General features: G+C 41.0%; 1 protein-coding gene across 4 annotated transcripts in view; it reads right to left on the minus strand.

Annotated features, from left to right (window-relative positions):
• LOC140726403 (alpha-1,3-mannosyl-glycoprotein 4-beta-N-acetylglucosaminyltransferase B-like) overlaps positions 1-22,507 on the minus strand; it is a 203,860-nt gene that overhangs the window by 142,667 nt on the left and 38,686 nt on the right. Inside the window, exon 1 of one of the 4 annotated variants that reach the window (XM_073042740.1) lies at positions 7,455-7,559. The exons of the other annotated variants lie outside the window; for them this stretch is intronic. The gene's annotated coding sequence lies outside the window, so the exon portion shown is untranslated. Of the gene's footprint in view, positions 1-7,454; positions 7,560-22,507 lie in introns of those variants that run through there. 4 annotated transcript variants of the gene reach the window in all.

The following is a 22,507-nucleotide window of genomic DNA, read 5'->3' on the forward strand; positions in this document are numbered from 1 at the left end:
GGGTAGCCGACAGGTCTCAAACCCTCGGTGAGGTACAGAGCTGTCTATCCCAGCATGTGAAAACAGGCTCCGGCGGATAGAACGGATGAGACCAATGGAAGGTCCAATGGTCAAGAAGGCGGTCTCTGCAAGCGTCGTGGAACGCGTAGAGCATGACAAGAAACAGAAGACGTCCTGGTCATCCACTGCGCCTAGTCCCATCTCCAGCCATCTCGACTCTGTCTTGCCACTGGATCCAGATGGGAATTGGGAAGAGAGAGTGAGGCTGACATTGAGCAACTCTCCCTCACTTAAATCCTGATCAAGCGCTAGTCTCGACACCATCATAAAAGCCGGCTGGTGGCGCAGTGACATCAGCGCCGGACTCCAGGAGCGAAGGTTCCTGAGTTCGAATCCAGTCGAGCCGCCTCCAGGCACGCTTTCCATCCGTGCTGGGTTGAGTATCGAGCTAGCAAACTCAACCTCGTAAAAAGTACTAATGGTGTCAAGGTCTTCACTGATGACGATGGACAAACCTTACTCTGACACAGACAGGAAAGACTGTTTACCCAAGATTGTTAAAATTATTATTGAATACCGCAAGCTGCAACACAGACTGATACAGTACAACTCAGGAACAGGTCCTTCAGCCCACGATGTTGTGCAGAACTAATTAAACTAGTAACCAAATGCCCAAATAAATTAATTCATTCTGCATACACCACGTCCATTTCCCTCCATTCACGTGCCTAGCTAAGAGTATATTGAATACCCTATCCTTTTTATCAGCTACACCACCACTCCAGACAGCACATTCCAGGCACCCACTTCTCTCTGTGTAAAAGCTTACTCCACACATTTCCTTTGAACTTTCCTCCTCTCCCCTTAAATGCATGTTCCCTAGTATTAGACATTTCAACTTGGGAGAAGAGATGTTGGTTGTGTGTTCTGTGTATGAATCATATAAATCTCTACCAGGTCTCCCCTTAGCTTGAAACACCAGAGAAAACAACCGAAGTTTGTCCAGTGTCTCCTTATAACACATGCTTCCAATCCAGATAACGTCCTGATAAACATAGAACATAACTTCCTGAACATTGAACTCAATGCCTTGAGTAATAAAGGCCAGCATGCCATATGTCTTCTTCAGTAATAATAGTAATCCTCCCTCTGCCTATTGGGTGGCAACCCTGCCATTGCTGTAGCACTTGTTTGTTTTACAGGACCGAGTTGCTAGCTCAACACTAAACCCCACACAAGTAGAACTAATGTAAGGAGATGACCGGTTTTGAACCTGGGACCTCTCGCTCCAAGGTCTGGAGCAGATGCCACAACACCACTGACACAGACATGTCTTCTTCAACATCCTATCAAGCTTTGCAGCTACTTTCATCGATCTATTGACTTAAATCCCCAAATTCCTCTGTACCTCAACCCTGTTAAAGGTTTTCCCATTAATGGTATATTGTCCCATCATATTTGAACTCTCACACTTGGTCAGATTAAATTTAATCTGCCATTTCTCCATCTATATCTGCAACTGATTTATTCTAGGCTGTACCCATTAGTAGAGTAAATACTGAAAGGCTTTTATTAGCAGTAAAACGGATCACGTCCATGCCGGATGACTGTGGGAGGAACAGTGACACAAACACCTTTATCCAGGGGTCTGTGGGAGGAACCACAGGAGCAGTCAGCAGAGGGGCGTGTCCAGACAGATATACATGGTTTACCACATATATATATATATATATATATATATATATATATATATTGATCCCAGAATAGATCCCTGAAGAACACCACTAATCAAAGATATCCAGCCAGAACAAATCCCATTGGCCATTACCCTCAGTCTTCCATGGGTAAATCAATCCTAAATCCAAATGGGCAAGTCACTGTAGATTCCATTCAGATTGTTCTGTGTTTACAAAACCCCATGTTGTTTCTCAAAATTGTAAGGTTGAAAAATCTTATTGCAGATGAATTTTACACATTTCACTATTAATGACAGTTTGGCACTGATAGTTGGCAAGAAGTAAGCAGTAAGACAATTCAGAACTGTTTTGCTCACTGCAGTTTCAAGCATTCAGGCTTGGATATGCCAGAAATGACCAGGAGTGAAAATGAAATGATTTCAATACTTCAACAAGTTATATACTATGAAGAATTTGAAAGTATTGATAATGTTACAGTGAAAATGAAAATTTGGAGGATCAAATCATCAAACACATTGTATCGAAACACCAAGGCGGGAAATATAAAGACAAGCAGTGTGATGAAGGTGATGCATCCAAACATGTGCTCGTGACTACACAGAATGCCAAGAAATTTATTGTTGGATTACAACACTACTTCATGCAGGAAAGCAAAGAAGGCAGGCCAATATCCGCGCTCGGCGTCTGCACAGATTTTGCTCATTTACATTTAACCAATGAAACACGGCAGCATACCCTGGATGAATTACTCCACTGATAACTATTAGAAACCAACACACAGTTTTATAATACTGTAGTAGTAGTATTGTTCTGTATTTCATTTCAATACATACTCAGTTATGAGAATAGGTTGAGTGAACTTGGCCTTTTCTCCTTGGAGCAACAGAGGATGAGAGGTGACCTGATAGAGGTGTATAAGATGATGAGAGGCGTTGTTCATGTGGATAGCCAGAGGCTTTTTCCCAGAGCTGAAATGGCTAACACAAGGGGGCATAGTTTTAAGGTGCTTGGAAGTAGAAACAAGGGGGATGTCAGAGGTAAGTTTTCCACACACAGAGTGGTGGGTGCATGGAACGCACTGCCAGCGAAGGTGGTAGAAGCGGATACGATAGGGTTTTCTAAGAGATTCTTAGATAGGTACATGGAGCTTAGAAAAATAGAAGGTTATGCTATAGGGAAATTCTAGGCAGTTTCTAGAGTAGTTTACATAGTCGGCACAACATTGTGGGCTGAAGGGCCTGTAATGTGCTGTAGATTTCTATGTTTCTATGTTTAAATGGTAGTTTGTCTTTTTTTAATACCTTTTTAACGGTTTCTGTGAAACTTCAGATGCTTAATTGGGCCAAAATATACTGGTCTGATGCGTCCTAATTAACCAGAATCCACTGTGTAATGAAAACGTGAAGGCCAGGTACCAAGAAAATGAATTTCCACCACTCTGCACATTAACTGTAGTATTTTTACCAATTTAGTAATCAATGACATTGCGGCATTCTTACTTCATGAAACCATTATTACAGTAAGAAACATTAAGGCACAAATGGATTTCATCCAACAGAGGAGTTGGAGCCCAAGCCTCTGCAGCATCAGCAGATCAAGGCCACAGATTGAGACCTCAGCTGCAGTGTTTAGTTTAGCAAAGTTTGATCTGTACCAAGGCTGAACAGCAAATGTTCATACAAGTAAAAATTAAATGGTGGTGATTTTTAACACATGAAGATGTATAACGGAGAGCACTTCAAATCAGATTGTTTACTTACTACTTTCAGAGTAATGTACACCTTGTTAAATTGTTTTTATTTAGGGATACAGCACCATAACAGTCCCTTCCAGCCCAATGACTCCACACTGCCCAATTACACCCATGTGAGCAATTAACTTACTAACATGCATGTCTTGCTGAAGTGGGAGGAAATCAGAAAACTTGGAGGAAACCCATGCAGTCATGCAAACTCCTTGCTGACAGCAGTGGAATTTTAGTTTAACAAAATCACAACCACTTTATTAACGTTCTGTTAGTAAGTTGTTAATGAGCTCTGTGCAGTTGACATTATCGTCAATGGCAGGAAACTGAAACTGTGAAATCGTCTCAATGTTCAGCTCTCAATCCTGGCAGCAACTATGAGGAGAATTAGGAATAGAAAGGAAGGGAGAAGAAGCCAAAAACAGTGGGGGAGGGGAAGGAGAACACGCTGGCAGGTGATAGGAGAAACCAGGTGAGGAGGAAAGGGGCATGAAGTAAGAAGACAACTAACAATAGTTTGGAAGTAGCATGACTGGAAGCTGTTAGACCTAATCGTTAGGCAAGATTGTGCTCTTGGCTTAGTCTGCTAGGGCGGAGAAAAGATTTCACCCCATGAGGACAATACCTTTCAAAAGGCTGCAAGGAAAGAAGGGGTAATTTGTGATAGGATTGATATGACGTAAGTTTACCTACCATAAATATCATTTAGAGCAAATTGAATTTACCGTATTTATTATAAGTGAACATAATCTATTTTTCAAAATGTTCATCAATTTCATCCTGTACAATATTATTTCTCTAATTCTTTTCTGCATCCTCTTAAATATTGAATCTAATCTTGTATCCTGAAACTATAGTGTTGCTCATACTATTTGTAATTGTTGGGGGTGGTTTGATGTTTGACTTTGCCGAGGTTCTATGGTTCTATTTCTTTGTTTTGTGGCTGTCTATAGGGAAGACGAATCTCAGGGTTGTATACTGTATACATACTTTGATAATAAATGTTCTTTGAATCTTTGAATTCCATCACACAAAATGCTTTGTACAAAAACTTGTGCAGCATTTTAGAAGCTTTCAAATTAATGACACTTGGGAATGTAAAGGATTAGTAAGGTTCAAAATGTACAGAACAAGGAAGTATTGAGTAGAGGCTGATGAGAAGTAGCTTTTACTTTTCCAAGGAAGGCTTTATGCGAACATAATTTACATTTCTAGATTTATCTTTAAGAAGAAAACAATATCAAGGGAAGATAAACAAGTTTGATCAACAGGTTCTTTCAGCTGTGATAATTTTCTGTTCCAAAAGTGTAACACCATATCTTTCAGACAAATAAATTGTTCTTAATTCTAGTAAGTTATACAACATACAAAATACCCAGAGCCAAACTAAACATTGATAAAGTAATTGAACGAATTAGTGAGTTGGGTTATGGGAGACAACTTCCAGAAGTCAATGAGTTAAAAAGAGTCATTCAGCCACCATGCCTTTGTTGGAACTTTTTGCAGAGTTATTTTTTTCCATATTCTTTCCAACAGCTAACAAGTGTCAGCTATAGCTCAGCAATAATTTTCTTGCCTTTAAGATCAAGGTGTAAACCCTACTCTCAGGATCGGAATTTATTATTCAGTCTGGCTCAGTAACACAATTCGACCAAATGCAGGACCATCAGATACGGCAGCTTTCAGATAAGTTGTCAATCACAAATCCTGCCTTGCATCTCAGGAAGACACTGTACAGAGCATGATTTTGAAGAGCAGGATTCTGCAGTATTGTAACCAAAATTGATCCCTCAAATCTTACTAATTAAAAAAAAAGTTAATATGTTACTTCACTGCAGATTACTCTTTAGAAGCAATTCATTTATTGAGAAACTGCTTTGAGCCATCCTGAGGTTGTCAAAGATACAATATAAATTCAAAGTTCTTTCTTTTATTCATTATATTCAGCCATTTTCTGGAAGATACGATTGAATCTGCTTCCTTCATGCTTACGTCATCTTCACCACATTACATTTCTTTTATCCATCTCCCTCTGATTTCTGACTTTCTTTCATTTTAAACCTTAATCCTGAAGCTCTCTATCAAATTTTCACTTCCTCCACTCTAAGAAAAATACATTTTTCTGCGTATTTTTGTATTCCATACATGTAATGTCTCCTTTTTAAAAAATGCAATAGAATTCACATGAATGACAGCAGGCACACAAAGCTGGTGATACGGTGGCTGTGTGGATGCATAGGAGATTCAATTTTAAATGAAGGATTGCTGTCGGTATAAGGACCACTCTCTCAGGACGAGGAGTTGATGCTCTGATGTACGTTTCAATGCACAGCCTTTTAATACATAGATAAGAATACCCATTAAGAGTCAAACTGAAATTAAGGAATCTAAACAGAATTTGGATACATATAATCTATAATTATATTGCCATGTTAAGGTTGATGCCAACAATATTTGAACTTATTCATGTTAGGAATATATCTTGGATTCAGTAGCCAATTAGCTTGAAAGAAATGCAATTCTGTAACTTTCTGTAATACAAGCAGAATAGGATTAATTTAAATAAGGTCTTCACGATGTCCATGTGAAAGTTAACTATGAAAGTCTAACAGCTTGGTAAATTGAGTCACTTGCAAAGGGCTTCAAAGATGAATAGGTTCACAGTACAGGTACAGGGTGTCAAAGACTGATCATGTCACTACTACTGAGGCCCATGATTAAAGTATGCTTACATACACGGACAGGAGAGTGCTTGAGTGTGGAACGACATTATCCCCTGGAAGGAGAACCTAATGAAATTCAACTTCAGGCCTGACTTTGATTATAAGACTATAAGACCATAAGATATAGCAGCAGAATTATGCCAGTTGGCCCATCGAGTCTGCTCCGCTAATTCATCATGGCTGATCTATTTTCTGTCTCAGCCCCAATCTCATGCATCCTCCCTGTATCACTTCATGCCCCGACCAATCAAGAATCTATCAACTTCTGCCTTAAATGTACCCAATAACTTGGCCTCTATGCTGCCTGTGGCAATGCATACCACCAATTCACCACTCTCTGGCTAAAGAAATTCCTTTTCATCTCTATTCTAAAAGAAGGCCATCTATTCCGAGGCTGTATCCTCAGGTCGTAGACTCCCCCACCATAGGAAACATCCTTTCCACATCCACTCTACAAGGCTTTTCAACATTCAATAGGTTTCAATGAGGTCACCCCTCATTCTTCTGGATTCCAGTAAGTGCAGGACCAGAGTCATCAAATGCTCTTCATATGACAAGCCTTTCAATCCCAGAATCATTTTTGTGAACCTCCTTTAAACCCTCTCCAATGTCAACACATCCTTTCTTAGACAAAGGGGCCCAAAGCTGTTCACAATATTCCAAGTGAGCCCTCATCAGTGCTTTATAAAGCTTCAACATTACGTCCATACTGTAGGCCTCTTGAAATTAATGCTAACTTTGCATTTGCCTTCATCACCACAAACACAATCTGCAAATTAACCTTTAGGGAATCCTGCACAAGGACTCCCAGGTCCCTTTGCACCTCGGGTTTTTATTAATTTTCTCTCCATTTAAAAAATAGTCCACCCTTTTATTTCTTCTACCAAGTGCATGACCATACACTTCCTGACACTGTATTCCATTTGCCATTTCTTTGCCCATTCTTCTAAAGCTTCAAAGGTTCATTTATTATCAAAGTATACAACTCTGAAATTTTTCTTCTTTGGATAGCTACAAAACCAAGAAAGAAAAGACTGGCAGCACAATTAACAGCCCCCAAATACCTCCCCCCTGCACTAAAAGATGAACAGAAATGGAACAGGCACACCGACCCCCAAATCTCCCTCCCCCCCCACACAAAAAAAATGAGAAAGATCAGGTGAAAAACACAGGATACTAAAAAATTGTAAGACTGAAAAAGGTCAACATCCAAATTGCAGAAAATCTAGGCAACATTCTCCCCCTCCGTAGCAGAGCGATCTCACTAACAATAAAAAGAATCTGTCTTACCTTTCTGTCCTTCAGTAGCCTCTCTACTTCCTCAAATCCACCTGCCTCTCCACCTATCTTTATTTTGTCTGCAAAGTTTGCCACAAAGTCAATAATTCTGTCATTCAAATCATTGACATAAAACATAAAAAGAAGCAGTCCTAACACAGAGCTTTCTGGAACACCAATAGTCACTGGCAGCCAACCAGAAACCACTTTATTCCTACCCCTTGACTCCTGCCAATCAGTCACATATCTTTCCTGTAATACCATGAGCTCTTAACTTGTTAAGCAGCCTCACGCTTGGCACATTCTCAAAGGTCTTCTGAAAATCCAAATACACAGCATCCACCTATTCTGCCAGTCATTTCTTCAAAGAATTCCAACAGATTTGTCAGTCAAGATTTCCCCTTGAGTAAACCAGGCTAACTGCAATCTATTTTATCAGGTACTTCCAAATACCCCAAAACGACATCATAACAATTGACTCCAACATCTTCCCAACCACAGAGGTCAGACTAATTGGCCTACAGTTTCCTTTCTTCTGCTTCTCCCCCTTCTTGAAGAATGGAGTGACATGTGCAATTTTCCATTATTTTGGAACCATGTTAGAATCTATTGATTCTTGAAAGATCATTACTAATGCCTCCACAATCTCTTCGGTGACCTCTTTCACAACCAGGTGACTTATCTGCCTTCCAACCTTTCAGTTTTGCAAGATCCTTCTCCTTAGCAAAGGAAACTTCATACGCATCTGCCCCTGACACTCTGAAACTTCCAGCATACTACTAGTGTCTTCCACAGTGAAGACTGATGCAGAATAATATTCAGTTTGTCTGCCAATTCCATGTCCCCCACTACTACCTCTCCAACGTCATTTTCCAGTGGTCTGATGTCCACTCTTGCATCTCTCTTACACATTATGTTTCTGAACCTGGTATCTTCTTTAATATTATAGGCTTGCTTACCTTCATAATCCATCTCTTTTTTCTTAATAGTTTTTAATTGCCTTCTGTTGACTTTTAAAAGCTTCCCAATTGTCTAACTTCCCATTAAATTTTGCTCTATTATATGCCCTCCTTTTGGCTTTTATGTTGACTTTGACTTCTCTTGTTAACCACAGCTGCGTCATCCTACCTTTAAAGTATTTCTTCTTCTTTGGGATGTATATATCCTGCGCCTTCAGAATTGCTTCCAGAAATTCTAGCCATTACTGCTCTGTCGTCATCCCTGCCAGTGTTTTTTTCCAATCTATTTTGGCCAACTCCTCTCTCATACCTCTATAATTCCCTTTACTCCACTGTAATACTGATACATCTGACTTTAGCTTCTCCTTCTCGAATTGAAGGGTGAATTCTATCATATTATGATCACTGTCCCATAAAGGTTCCTTTACTTTAAGCTCTCTAATCATTTCTGGTTCATTGCACAACATCCAATCCAGAATAGCTGCTCCACTACTGGACTCAACCATGAGCTGCTCTAAAACTCCATCTCGTAGGCATTCTAGAAATTCCGCCTCTTGGGATCCAGCACCAATCTGATTTTCCCATTCTACCTGCATATTGAAATCCCCATGACTATTGTAACATTGCCCTTTGGCATGCATTTTCTATCTCCTGTTGTAATTTATAGACCACATCCTTACTACTGTTTGGAGGTCTGTATACAACTCCCATCAAGGTCTTTTCACCATTGTAATTCCTTAGCTTTACCCACAACGATTCAACACCTTCTGACCCTATGTCACCTCTTTCTAATGATTTGATTTCACTTTTTAACAACACAGCCATGCCACCCCCTCTGCCTACCTGCCTATCTTTTTGATTTAATATGTATCCTTGGACATTACAACCATGATTCAGTGATGCCCACAATGTCATATATGCCAATCTGTAGCTATGCTAAAATTCATCCACCTTACCCTAATACTGCATGCATTCAAATATAAGACCTTCAGTTTTGTATTCACTCTCTTCAACTCTGTCCGCCTTTTATATTGCACTCATTTTGTAGTCTGCAATTTTGCCCTATCATCAGCCTCCCCTTACTAGCAGTCTCACTTTGCCTCTGTTTGTAAACCAACTGCCTTGTCATCAGCACCATCACTCCAGTCCCCATCCTCCCAGCAAATTATCTTAAATCCTCCTGAAACACTCTAGCAAACCTGCCAGTAAGGGTATTGGGCGCCCTCGGGTTCAGTTGTAACTCGTCTCTTTTGCACAGGCCATACCTTCCCCAGAAGAGATCCCAATGATCCATAAATCTGAACCCATGCCCCTGCACCAGTTCCTCAGCCAAACTTTCACCTGCCAAAGCTTCCTATTCCTACCCTCATTGACATTTGGCAAGGGCAGGAATCCAGAGATTTCTATCCTGGAGATCATGTTCTTCAACTTTCTACCTCACTCCCTTGGCCATTTAATTAGAGCTTTAGGAAAATCTCACCCTGTGGTGGAAATCAATTATTTCAGAAGACTACAAAAGGGGAAAGCAGAGTCAAGTGAATGGAATTGAATTGACTTTATTAATTGCATCCTTCATATATATGAGTAAAAATCTTTACGCTACATCTGTCTGAATGTGCAATGTACAGTTTATAGTAACTTATAATAAAAAGTATGTACAGCAGGATAGTCAATATAACATAGAAATACAGTTGCATCAGCATGAATTAATCAGACTGATGGCCTGGTGGAAGAAGCTGTCCTGGAGCCTGTTGGTCCTGGCTTTTATGCTGCGGTACCATTTCCCAGATGGTAGCAGCTGGAACGGTTTGTGGTTGGGGTGACTGGGTCCCCAATGATCCTTTGGGCCCTTTTTACACACCTGTCTTTGTAAATATCCTGAACAGTGGGAAGTTCACAACTATAGATGTGCTGGGCTGTCCGCAGCACCCTCTGCAGAGTCCTGCGATTAAGGGAGGTACAGTTCCCATACCAGGCAGTGATGCAGCCAGTCAGGATGCTCTCAGTTGTGCCCATGTAGAAAGTTCTTAGGATTTGGGGTCCCACACCAAACTTGTTCAACTGTCTGAGGTGAAAGAGGTGCTGTTGTGCCTTTTTCACCACACTGTCGGTATGTACAGACCTTGTGAGATCCTCAGTGATGTTAATGCCGAGGAACTTAAAGCTGTTCACCCTCTCAACCCCAGATCCATCAATGTCAATAGGAGCCAACTTGTCTCCATTCCTCCTGTAGTCCACAACCAGCTCCTTTGTTTTTGCGACATTGAGGGAGAGCTTGTTTTCTTGACACCACTGTGTCAGGGTGATGACTTCTTCTCTGCAGGCTGCCTCATTATTATTTGCAATTAGGTCAGTTAGTGTAGTACCATCAGCAAATTTAATAGTAGATTGGAGCTGTGGGTGGTGACACACTCATGGGTATACAGAGAGCAAAGGGGGGGGGGGCTTAGGACACAGCACTGAGGGGCACTAAATTGAGGGTCAGCGGAGCAGAGGGGAGGGAGCCCACTCTTACCACCTGCCGGCAATCTGACAGGAAGTCCAGGATCCAGCTGCACAAGGCAGAGTGAAGGCCAAGGTCTCTGAGCTTATTGTCAAGCCTGGAGGGAATTATGGTGTTGAATGCTGAACCATTACAAATGTAATTGGTGATGCCTTTTTCTAAATGATGAAGAGGATGTCTCATTCCTTTTTGCAGTCTCTCTTAATCATTTGTGCAAAATACAGAGAGTGTTCTAAAAATATTTTAGAACTGTGTTCCCCATTCATATGCCAGATTTTTACATCTAAGTATAGATGTTAAATAAATTTCCTAAGTAAAAATCTGTGAAGAAAATCTGTGCAGATTCCGACTTTTTTGACTTATTCATGACTGCAAATGATCCACGTCAGTGGCATCTAATAGTCACTGAAAGGCTGAGGTCACAGACAGAATAAATAGCGATGGCAAGTTTCATCTCCAGAAGGGTGCCTGTGACCCAGGTGAGATAAGACAATTTGATAGCTTCACTGTCTCCTAATCAAATATCAGTTTTTATTCCAAATGTTATCTAATTATCTCAAATATAAATCAATGTCTCCAGATAAATAATGCAGATGTTTGGAGACCAGTCCGATAGCTCTGCTACTAAGCTATTCGACCCAAGCCTGTTCTTTCACTGGAGACTTTTGTTGCATCACTGTGAGGCAAGCTGATACACTTAAATGTGATCTACAGCATTATCTCCTGCAGATTTTTCCATTGATTGGTAGACAATTATTTGCGCTACTCATCATTTCCAATGTATAGTGAGCTACTGGGTAACTTAAACTCCTTCCATTCAAAACACTAAGTAGTTCACACAACCCAAATGAGGTACTTTTTTTTTGTAAATTCAATGTCCGAATTTAGTGAATAGCTGCTTCTGTAGTCAACCAAAGGACAAAAACAACACTTATTCCCATCCTTTTTACTACTAACACTGTAAATTGAGCGGCAACTCCACTAAGGGTATTGGGTGCACAATATTAAAAAAGTGCCTTGCATCTCACTGGTTTCGGTTTTGGGGGGGTTGGGGGGAGCTGTTGAAGAAAAGTCTAAATCTTAAGCACGAGGAAGTCTGCAGATGCTGGAAATCCAAAGCAACACACACAACATGCTGGATGAAGGCAGCTGGCCAGACAGCATCTATGGACATTAACAGATAGTCAATGCTTTGGGCTGAGACCCTTCCTCAGGACTGAAAAGGAAGGGGGGAAATGGCAGAATAAAAAACTGGGGGGAGGGGAAGAAGGCTAGCTGGAAGGTGATAGGTGAAGCCAGGAGGGTGGGAAAGGTCAAGGGTTGGAGAAGAATTAATCCAATTGGAGAGGAGAGTGGACAATAGAAAAAAGGGAAGGAGCAGGGGATCCAGGAGGAAATAACAGACATCTGAGAAGAGGTAAAAGTTCAGAGTGGGGAATAGAGGAGAGAGGGGGGAAATTTGTTTACCAGAAGGAGAAACTGATATTCTTGCCATCTGGTTGGAGGCTACCCGGATGGAATATAGGGTGTTGCTCCTCCACCCTGTGATCCCTGTGAAAAACGGAGGGTGAGGAGAGTTAAAGGTTTGTTTAGTACTAGGATCCCTTTGGAGACGGCACTAGTTGCAAAGGGTAACGTATTTTGTTTAGTCAAGATAACCATGGGAATCAGTATGTTTATAAAAGATGTTAAGTATGTTTTTATCACAGAGCAATTGTGCTTTGTTTATACTTGTATGTTTGCAAATGAAGTTCTTGTTCTATTCAAAGGAAGCAAACACCCATATTTAACTTTGTCCAATGTCTCAATTTCGCAATCCTACGCATGTTTCTGCGGTTGTTTCCATCTAACACAAATCTGGTATCATACTATTATCAACTGACTTCATTAAAATCTGGCAAATTATTATTTTTCAGATGAGGAATCTAATGAATGGGTAATCAGTAAAATGGCTGGGAAACTTGCAGAGAAATCAGCTGGAAGTGGCCTGCACAAGAATGAAATTGGCCAACATACTTAAAAGAGTTTATTGTCCATTCTTTTATCGCTCTACCTGCCAAATGAGAATTCAAATCTGGAACAATCAGTTATGAAAATAGTAGCATGTTTGAATTTACCTATAAAATTGTACTTGAACAATTTCATTAATACTTCTAAAGGAATCGTACGTTCTTGGCCATTTTCCCTAGACTTAGTAACCATAGCCACAGCTGTGCCTTCTTTGTAAATGCATCAATGTGTTGGGCCCTGAGTAAATCTTCAGAGATGTTGACACCCAGGAACTTGAAATTGATCACCTTTTCCACTGCTGATCTCTTGACGACGATTGGTGTGTCTTCCTTGACTTCCCCTTCTTGATGTTCACAATCAATTTATTGGTCTTACTGATATTCAGTGCAAGGTTGTTGTTGTGACACCATTCATCCCATGGGGATGAATAAAGTATCTATCTATCTATCATCTATCTATCTAACTAGCTGATCTATCTTGCTACTGTACGCCTCCTCATCACCATCTGAAATTCTGCCTACAATAGTTATGTCATCAGCAAATTTATAGATGGTGCTTGAGCTGTGCTTAGCCACACAATCATGGGTGTAGTGAGAGTAGGGTAGTGGGCTAAGCACACTCCTTGAGGTGCACCAGTGTTGGTTATCATTGAGGAGGAGATGCTATTTTTGATCTGCACTGTCTGTGGTCTCCCAATGAGGAAATCAAGAAGCCAATTGCAAAAGGATGTACAGAGGCCAAGGTTTAGTTTATTGATCAGTATTGTGGTATCATGGTATTGAATGCTGAGCTGTAATCAATAAACATCAGCCTCATGGAGGTTTTGTTACTGTCCAGGTGATCCAAAGCCAAGTGGAGAGCCAGTGAGATGGCATCCATTGCAAACCTATTGTGGCAATAGGCAAATTGCAAGAGGTCCATATCCCTGCTTAGGCAGGAGTTGATTCTAGCCAGGACCAACCTTCCAAAGCACTCCATCACAGTAGATGTGAGTGCAACTGCACAATAGTCATTGAGGCATCTCACCCTGCTCTTCTTGGGCACTGTTATAATTTCATCCCTTTTGAAGCAGGTGAGAACCTCTGACTGCAGCACTGAGAGACTGAAGATGCCCTTGAACACTCCCATCAGTTGTTTGGCACATGTTTTCTGTGTCCTACCAGGTACACCATCAGGGCCTGACACCTTGTGAGGGTTCACCCTTCTTGAAAGATGTTCTGACATTGACCTCCAAGACAGAGATCAGAATCAGAATCAGGTTTAATATTCCTGGCATACAGTATGTCATGCAATTTGATGTATTGCAGTAGCAATACATAATGATAAAACTAAAAATTACAATATATATATAAAAAATTAAATTAATATGTAGGCAAAAAGAGAAGGAAAGAATTACTGAGGTAGTGTTCATGGATTCGTTGCAGGTGTAGAGAAAGTAGAACAGTGGGCAAAGCACACATCCTTGTTGTGTGCCAGTGTTGATTGTCAGTGAGGAGATGGTATTTCTGATTTGCACAAGGTCACCAGATGCTGCAGGGATTCACACGGGTGTAGTTTTATTCTCTCTTTCAAAGTGTGTACAAAAGGCATTGAGTTCATCCGGGAGTGAAGCATCACAGCTATTTATTATGTAGGAAGTAGTGGTCTGCAAACCCTGCCAGAGCTGATGCACATCTATCTTCAATCAGAGCTATTTTTTCACTCTTAAAATAGCCTTCCAGATCACCAGTCTTGAATGCCACAGATCTAGCCCTCAGCAGACCATGGCTTTCGGTTTGGGTATGGCCACTACGTTCTCAATGGCACACACCCATTCACACAGGTGATAATGAAGTTGGTGATAACTGTGGCCTATTCATTCAGATGCGAAGATGAATCCCTGTCAAAATCCCTTTGACACCTGAAACTTCCACCATACTGTCTTCCACAATGAAGACTAACACAAAACCTTATTCAGTTCATCTGCCATTTCATTGTCCCCCATTACTACCTCTCCAGCATCATTTTCCAGCAGTTCATCTCTCTTTTACACTTTATGTATCTGAAGAAACTTGGGATCCTCTTTAATATTATTGGCTAGCTTACTTTTGATTTCCATCTTTCTCTTCTTAATAACTTTTTAGTTACCTTCTTTTGGTTTTTAAAACCTTCACAATCCTCTAACTTCCCATTCATTTTTGCTCTATTATATGCCCTCTCTTTGGCTTTTTATGTTGGCTATGACTTCTTTTGTTAGCCATGGTTGTGTCATCTTTCCTTTAGAATACTTTTTCCTGTGTGGATGTGCCTTCTGAATTGCTTGCAGAAATTCCAGCCATTGCTGCTCTGCTGTCATCCCTGCCAGTGTTCTTTTCCAATCTTTTCTGGCCAACTCCTCTCTCATGCTTCTGTAATTTCTTTTACTCCACTGTAATTCTGATACATTGGACTTTAATGTCTCCATCTTAAATTTTAGGGTGAATTTGATCCTATTATGATCACTTTTCCCCAAGAGTTCTTTTACGTTAAGCTCTCTAATCATTTCTGGTTCATTGCACAACTCCCAGTTCAGTTGATCCTAGGCTCAGCCACAAGCTGCTCTAAAAAAGCAATCTTGTAGGCACTCTAGAAATTCCCCTCCTGGAATCCAGCACAACCTGATTTTCCCAATCTGCCCGCATATTGAAATCCCCATGACTATTGTAACACTGCCCTTGTTGATGAAATAGATACATTCCATTGAGAAAGAAACAAAATTCTAGTGGAGGTTCACCACCTGATTTTAACTGAAAAAAGAAAAAGCATAGCAAAGGCAGGAGGTAGAGAGTGAACTTAATATAAAACCCAGCCAAGATTGATTAAAGATTTATAAAAAACAGAAAAATCAGAACACAATATAGAGCTGGCCAGAAAGGTAAAAATAGACGACAAAGATTCCTATAGATATTTATAAAAGGACTGACGCAACTTTCCATGCTGTAGAAAATTAGGCTGAGGAGCTAATACTGGAAAATAAGGTATTAGGTGAATTGAACATTTTTTTTGCATTTATGCTTAAATGGGTCTTTTTCTAGTTGTCAAGCTGGTGTGCAACTGGGGTTGGTCCAAGGCCTTCAATATTTCAGAAAATTAGTCAAGCGACTTGTACCAAAGGTATAGTTGCTCAGTTTGCTGATGACACAAAGATAGATTGAAAACTAAATTGTAAAGGGGACATAAGGAGGCTGTAAATGGATACAAATGAGGACAAAGATTTGCAGATGGATTATACAATGGAAAATGTGAAATTCCACTTTTTGACAAGAAAATGAGAAGAGTCTTTATCAAAATATTGAGAAATTTTAAAGGTCTAAGATGCAGACAGATCTGGTTATGATTCACAGGTAGGTCATTAATTTCATTATTTGTTAAGGACACTAAATACAAACCAGGGAGTCTCCTTCAGATAAAAAGCACTGGTGTAACCAGGGAGTCTTAGCAAGATACTAAATGGAAATAGGCCTTTTGTCCTACTGAGTTCATACTGACCATCAACTCACATTTACACTAATCGTATAGCACTTTTATTCTACCCACCTTCCCCGCCCCAGATTCTACTATTCACCTACACTCGAGACAATTTACGAAGGACAACTAACCTACCAGCCTGAGCAACACAGAGGAAGTGCTGGAGGAATTCAGTGGATCAGGCAGCATCTATGGAGCGAAATGAACAGACGAGGTCCTGTGATGAGACTTCATTATAAATCTCAGCCTGAAACATCGATTGTTCATTTCCGTGCATAGATGCTAACTAACCACTGAGTTCCTCCAGCATTTTGTGCATGTTGCTCTAGAATTCAAGCATCTGCAGAATCTCTTGAGTAATCTACCAGCCTCATTTTGGGATGCAATGTGTCCTGACAAAACCCATGCAGCCACAGGAGGAACTCCACATAGGCAGCACCAGAGATCAGGATTGAACACCATTCCCCAGGGCTGTGTTCTACAAGATGCACCACTGTGCATTTATGCCCCAAGTCTGTGTATACTGTGTATAGCATCACCTTCTTATTTAAGGAAGGACACAAAAATGCTGGAAGCGGTCCAGAGAAAGTTTACTAAATGGATACCTGTTGGATGGGTTGTCTTCAGAAAGAAGGCTGAAGTTCATAAAAGTAAGAGGAAACTTGATTTAACTATTGAAGATTGCATTGTAGTAGGTCCCTCTCCTTATACCGGAGAGAGATCTTGCTACTATACTGATAAAAACTTTACAGCTACAGACACCATTCTATAAAAGCACAACAATATTTGGGGGAAAGAAACCCAGATACATAGCAGCAATCAATAATTTGCGAATGATTTCCTCCAATTAACCAGTCAAACCATCTATAATAGATATTTTCCCAAAGGAACTGGTATGGGCAATGACTCTAATGGAACAAGTTAATTAGGCATTAAACTCTATAGTATTTTCTCTTGACAAACAAAGCAAAATATGCAAGTACCTAGACTGCTGCCAGTACTGCAAAATGGGTTGAAAATAAGCACGAAGACTTCTGGAGTGGGGGAGGGGGATACCACTGAATGCTACATTGCTAAAGACATCAGTTAAGTTTAGGAAACAAAACAAGTAGATCATTACATATTGGATCCTGTCCAGTATGTAATGGTGTTTTGATGCCAACAATGCCATTGTGCAGTGTACAGGGATGAACAAATATTGATCAGCAGACCGTCTTCCTTCCATCTACTCAGGTTATCAAACATCTTGTTAGATGAAATGGGATGCAACAAGGTCAGACAATAGTACTTGCCAGTGCTATGGGAGAACATGGTGGCAATTTTCCTTACGTGATGACAGGCCTACATGCCAGACGCAAGTTCTCTCATTTTTGCCCCTCATGGCATTCCAAATATACACACAAGCCTTGTCCTGGCTTCTCCACAGAGTGGTTGTTGAGATCTTGATTGACCTTGTTGCTCTAGATTTCTTTGGTGCCTTGAATCAGCCATAGATGCCAGCTTTGGCACCATGATTTAAGGATGCTCTGTGTGTGTGGCTGCATAGTCTGTGAGCATCCAGTTGATTGTGGTAACTGTAGGTCAATTTTCTCAAGAATCTTACTACTTATGAGCGGTCAGTTCCAGGAACATTTCTGAGACACCAAAGATGGAGCAGCCTCTGAAATAGGGAATGTGGCTCAGAATTAGCTTCTGAGGCCCCAAGGCCACAGGCCCAAGAGACAAACACATACATTCCAGTATTTGACATTTCACCAAAACCATTGGGAACCTCAACTAGTCACAAATTTGGACCATCCACATCTATGCTAACTTTTTTGCCCAGATGCACTTACCCCATTTGCCCATATTAGGTCTATATCCTTCAGTGCCTTGTCTGATTAAGCACTTGTCTACGTATATCTAAACACAGTGATTTTATCTGACTCCATTTCTCATTTGGAAGCAAGTTCCAGATATCAACCACTCTGTTGAAAACTTACCTCACAGATCCCAGTGATCTCACAAATCCTTCCTCTCATCTTAAACTCGTGTCCTCATGGTTTTCATAAAACATTGACCAGTACAGCGCTGGACAGGTCATTCGATCCACAATGTGCTGCTCTTGATGCCAATTTATACTAGATGCCACCCATCTGTGTATCATCCACATCTCTCCACTTCCTCATGTTCATGTGTTTATATAGAAAAACTCCTAAATTCCACCAAACTACATGATTCCTGGTAACCTGTTCTAGGTATCTATCTCTCTTTGCTTAAAAAAAATTGCTACTCACATTTTCTTTTAACTTCCCACCTCTATCCTTAAAAGCATCTTCTTTGGTTTTTGAAATTTCCACCCTGAAGGAAAGGTTATGACTGTCTACCCTATTTATGCCTTTTATAATTATAAAATTCTCCATCAGTTTCCCCTCAGCCCCTGATGCTCTAGGGAGAACAACCCAAGTTTGTCCTAAACATACTGTGTATATGTAAGGGGTTTCTTCTTCATGTTACTGCGTATGTTAATCAAAATGGCTTCTTTGTTAAGTTAAAAGTAAGAATGCTTCTTTGTTATGGTAACTGGTGAGAGAGCGCTTTCTCTCGCAGTTTGTTTGGGTTATAATTACTGACAATGAGAATTGTATTCATTTGTTAACCAATTGGGATAGATGTTATTCTTTCTTGTGGGTCTGTAAGCTGGTGTTCCACAGACTTTTGGGGAGTTGGAGGGGAGATCACGAGGAAGGCGGACGGTGCTGGATGTGCTCTGGTCGACCACCGAGGTTGGTCCTAGGCGGCGGGTTGTGGAGGTCGGAGAAGATTGAATAGTGGACCGAAGACTTCGACGGTTGAGCTCCAACGATTGTGCACGAATTGACTGAACCCTGATAAGTTTTGGCACCTTTTCTTTCCTTTCTTTTCTTTCATATATATTGTATCGCTATTAATCACCTAGTTCTAGTAAGATTTATAAAGTGTATTCTGTAAATGTACATGGTGTGTGGTTTGATATTGTGTGCGCGAATTTGTATTAGTGTGCATTTCACAGCATCCACGTATACGGGAGGCACGGTTTGGCGAGTGGAGGGATTTTCCCCCAGACATACACTAGCTGATCGTGTGAGCGTTACGTGTGCGTGCGTGTGTGTGTGTGTGTACCATCTGCTCAAATTTGTCATCTGCCCATCTATATTTTCAGCCAAATCATTGATACATATCATAAATAGGTCCCAGCATTAATCCCTGCAGAACTCCACAGGTCATGGAGGTCCAGCCAGAATAATGGTCTTCAATTCTTACTATCTGTCTTTTATGGGCAAGCCAGTTCCAAATCCAAACTTGCAGTTCAAGTTCAAGGTCAAGTTTATTGTCATTCAACCAGGCACATACATACAGCTAAACAAAACAACATTCCACTGGGACTAAGGTGCAAAACACAGTACATATATCACATACAGTACATTAACTAATATTAACAGATAATACAAAAGTATTCTGTAGGTGTACAGGTTGACATTAAGTGCATATATGAGCTATAGTTAAATAACAACAATAAAATGCTACTGGCACTGTATTAAATAATGTGTGCTAGTTGGTAGCAGGGTATTTAAAAGTCTAACAATCTTTGTTCTTATACTGTGCTACTTTCTGCCTGATGGTTGGAGGTCAAAGAGATCGTGGGACAGATGGAAGAGGTCATCGACTCTGCAAATGGAGTGCTTCTGGTGTAGTGTGTTAGGGCACAGTTAGTGCAGCGAGAATGACTCCAGGGGCAGTGTTATTTTCTTTGTGTAAAGTGTGGGAGTTAACCATATCTGCACCAAGTGCACCGAGCTGCAGCTCCTCAGGAACGTGGTTAGGAAGTGGAGCTGCAGATCGATGACATTTGTCTCGTGTGGGAGGCTGAGGAAATGACAGACAAGAGCTACAGGGGAGGTAGTCACATCTAGGTTTCAGGAGGCAGATAACTGGGTGACTGTCAGGAGGAGGGGGAGAGATAGGCAGCCAGTATAGAGAACCCCGGTGGCTGTTTCCCTTAATAATAAGTATACCATTTTGGATACTGTTGAGGGTGACAACCTACCGGGAAAGGGTGACCTGTTTTATAGCACTGAGTCTGGTGCTGTGTCTCAGAAGGGAAGAGAGGTGAAGAAAGGTGAAGAGGCAGTAGTGACAGGAGATTCCATAGTTAGAGGAATAGATACGAGATTCTGTGGACATGATAGAGACACCCAGATGATACGTTGCCTCCCAGGTGCCAGGGTTAGGGATGTTGCGGATCAGGTCCACAGCATTCTACAGGGGGAGGGTGAGCAGCCAGAATTCTTGGTACATATTGGCACCAGTGGCATACAGTAGGTAGGAAATGCAAGGAGGTCCTAAAGTGAGATTTCAGGGAGCAAGGTAGAAAACTGAAAATCAGGACTGCTAGCATGGTAATGTCTGGATTGCTGCCTCTGCCACGCAATAAGTGAGGATAAGAATAGGAACGTTTGGCAGATAAATACATGACTGCAGAACTGGTGCAAGGGGCAGGGTTTCGGATTTCTGAATCATTGGAATCTCTTCTGGGGAAGGTACGACCTGTCCAAAAGGGATGGGTTATGAACCTGAGGTGGACCAATACCTTTATGTACAGATTTGCTAGAGCTGTTCGGGAGGGTTTAGACTGGATTGGAGAACATAAGGTAAAGGAACCCTTTACCTTAAGGAAGTGATTGTAATATGATAGAATTCCCCCTGCAATACAAGAGGGAGAAGCTAAAGTCAGATGTATCAGTATTATGGTGGAGGAAAAGGAATGACAGTGGCATGAAAGAGGAGCTGGCCAAAGTTGATTGCAAGGGGACACTAGCAAGGATGACAGCAGAGCAGCCTTGGCTGGAATTTTTCGGAGCAATTTGGAAGGCGCAGGATAGATACATCCCAAAAAAAGTATTGTAAAGGAAGTATGATGCAAGTGTGGCTGACAAGGGAAATCAAAGCCAACAAGAGAGCATATAATAGAGCAAAAATTGGTGAGAAGTTAGAGGATTGGGAAGCTTTTAAAAAGCAACAGAAGGCAACTAAAAGTGTCATAAAAATGGAATACAAAGGTAAACTAGCCAATAATATTAAAGAGGATACCAAAAGTTTCTTTAGATTTCTAAAGAGTAGAGAGGCGAGAGTAGATAATCGGATCACTGGAAATTGACACTGGAGAGGTAGAAATAGGGGACAAGGAAATAGTGGATAAACTGAATAAGTATTTTCCATCAGTCTTCACTGTGGAAAATACTTGTAGTATGCTGGAAGCTCGAGGGTGTAAGGGGGCAGAAGTGTGTAAAGTTGCCATTATTAGTGAGAAGGAGCTTGGAAACTGAAAGGTCCGAAGGTGGATAAATCACTTGGACCAGATGATCTACAACCCAGGGTTCTGAAGGAGGTGGCTGACCAGATTGTGAAGGTATCAGTAATGATCTTTGAAGAAACAATAAATTCTGGCATGGTTACGCAGGACTGGAAAATGCAAATGTCAATCAACTCTTCAAGAAGGGAGAGGCAGAAGAAAGGATATTACAAGCCAATTAGTCGGACCTCAGTGGTTGGGAAAATGTTGGAGTCAATTGTTAACGTAGAACAATACAGCACAGTACAGGCCCTTTGGCCCACAATGTTGTGCTGACCCTTAAACCCTGCCTCCCGTATAACCCCCCACCTTAAATTCCCCTAAATACCTGTCTAGTAGTCTCTTAAATTTTACCTAAATTAGGAATGTGGCTTCAGGGTACTTAGAGGCACATGATAAAATAGGCTGAGGACAGCATGGTTTCCTTAAGGAAAATCTTGCTTAAAAAATCAGTCGGAATTCTTTGAAGAAATAAGTAAGATAGGCAAGGAGAATTGGTGGTTGCTGTGTACTTGGATTTTCAGAAGGCCTTTGACAAAGTGCCACACATGAGACTGTTTAACAAGCTAAGAGCCCATGGTATTACATGAGATGTGTTAGCATGGATAGAGCATTGTCTGATTTGTAGGTGGCAAAGTGTGGGAATGAATGGAGTCTTTTCTGGTTGGCTACCAGTGACTAGTGGTGTTCCACAGGGGTCTGTGCTGGGTCTGCTTCTTTTTACATTATATGTCAA

This window comes from Hemitrygon akajei, chromosome 4 (genome assembly GCF_048418815.1).
Source record: "Hemitrygon akajei chromosome 4, sHemAka1.3, whole genome shotgun sequence".
NCBI lineage: Eukaryota > Metazoa > Chordata > Chondrichthyes > Myliobatiformes > Dasyatidae > Hemitrygon > Hemitrygon akajei.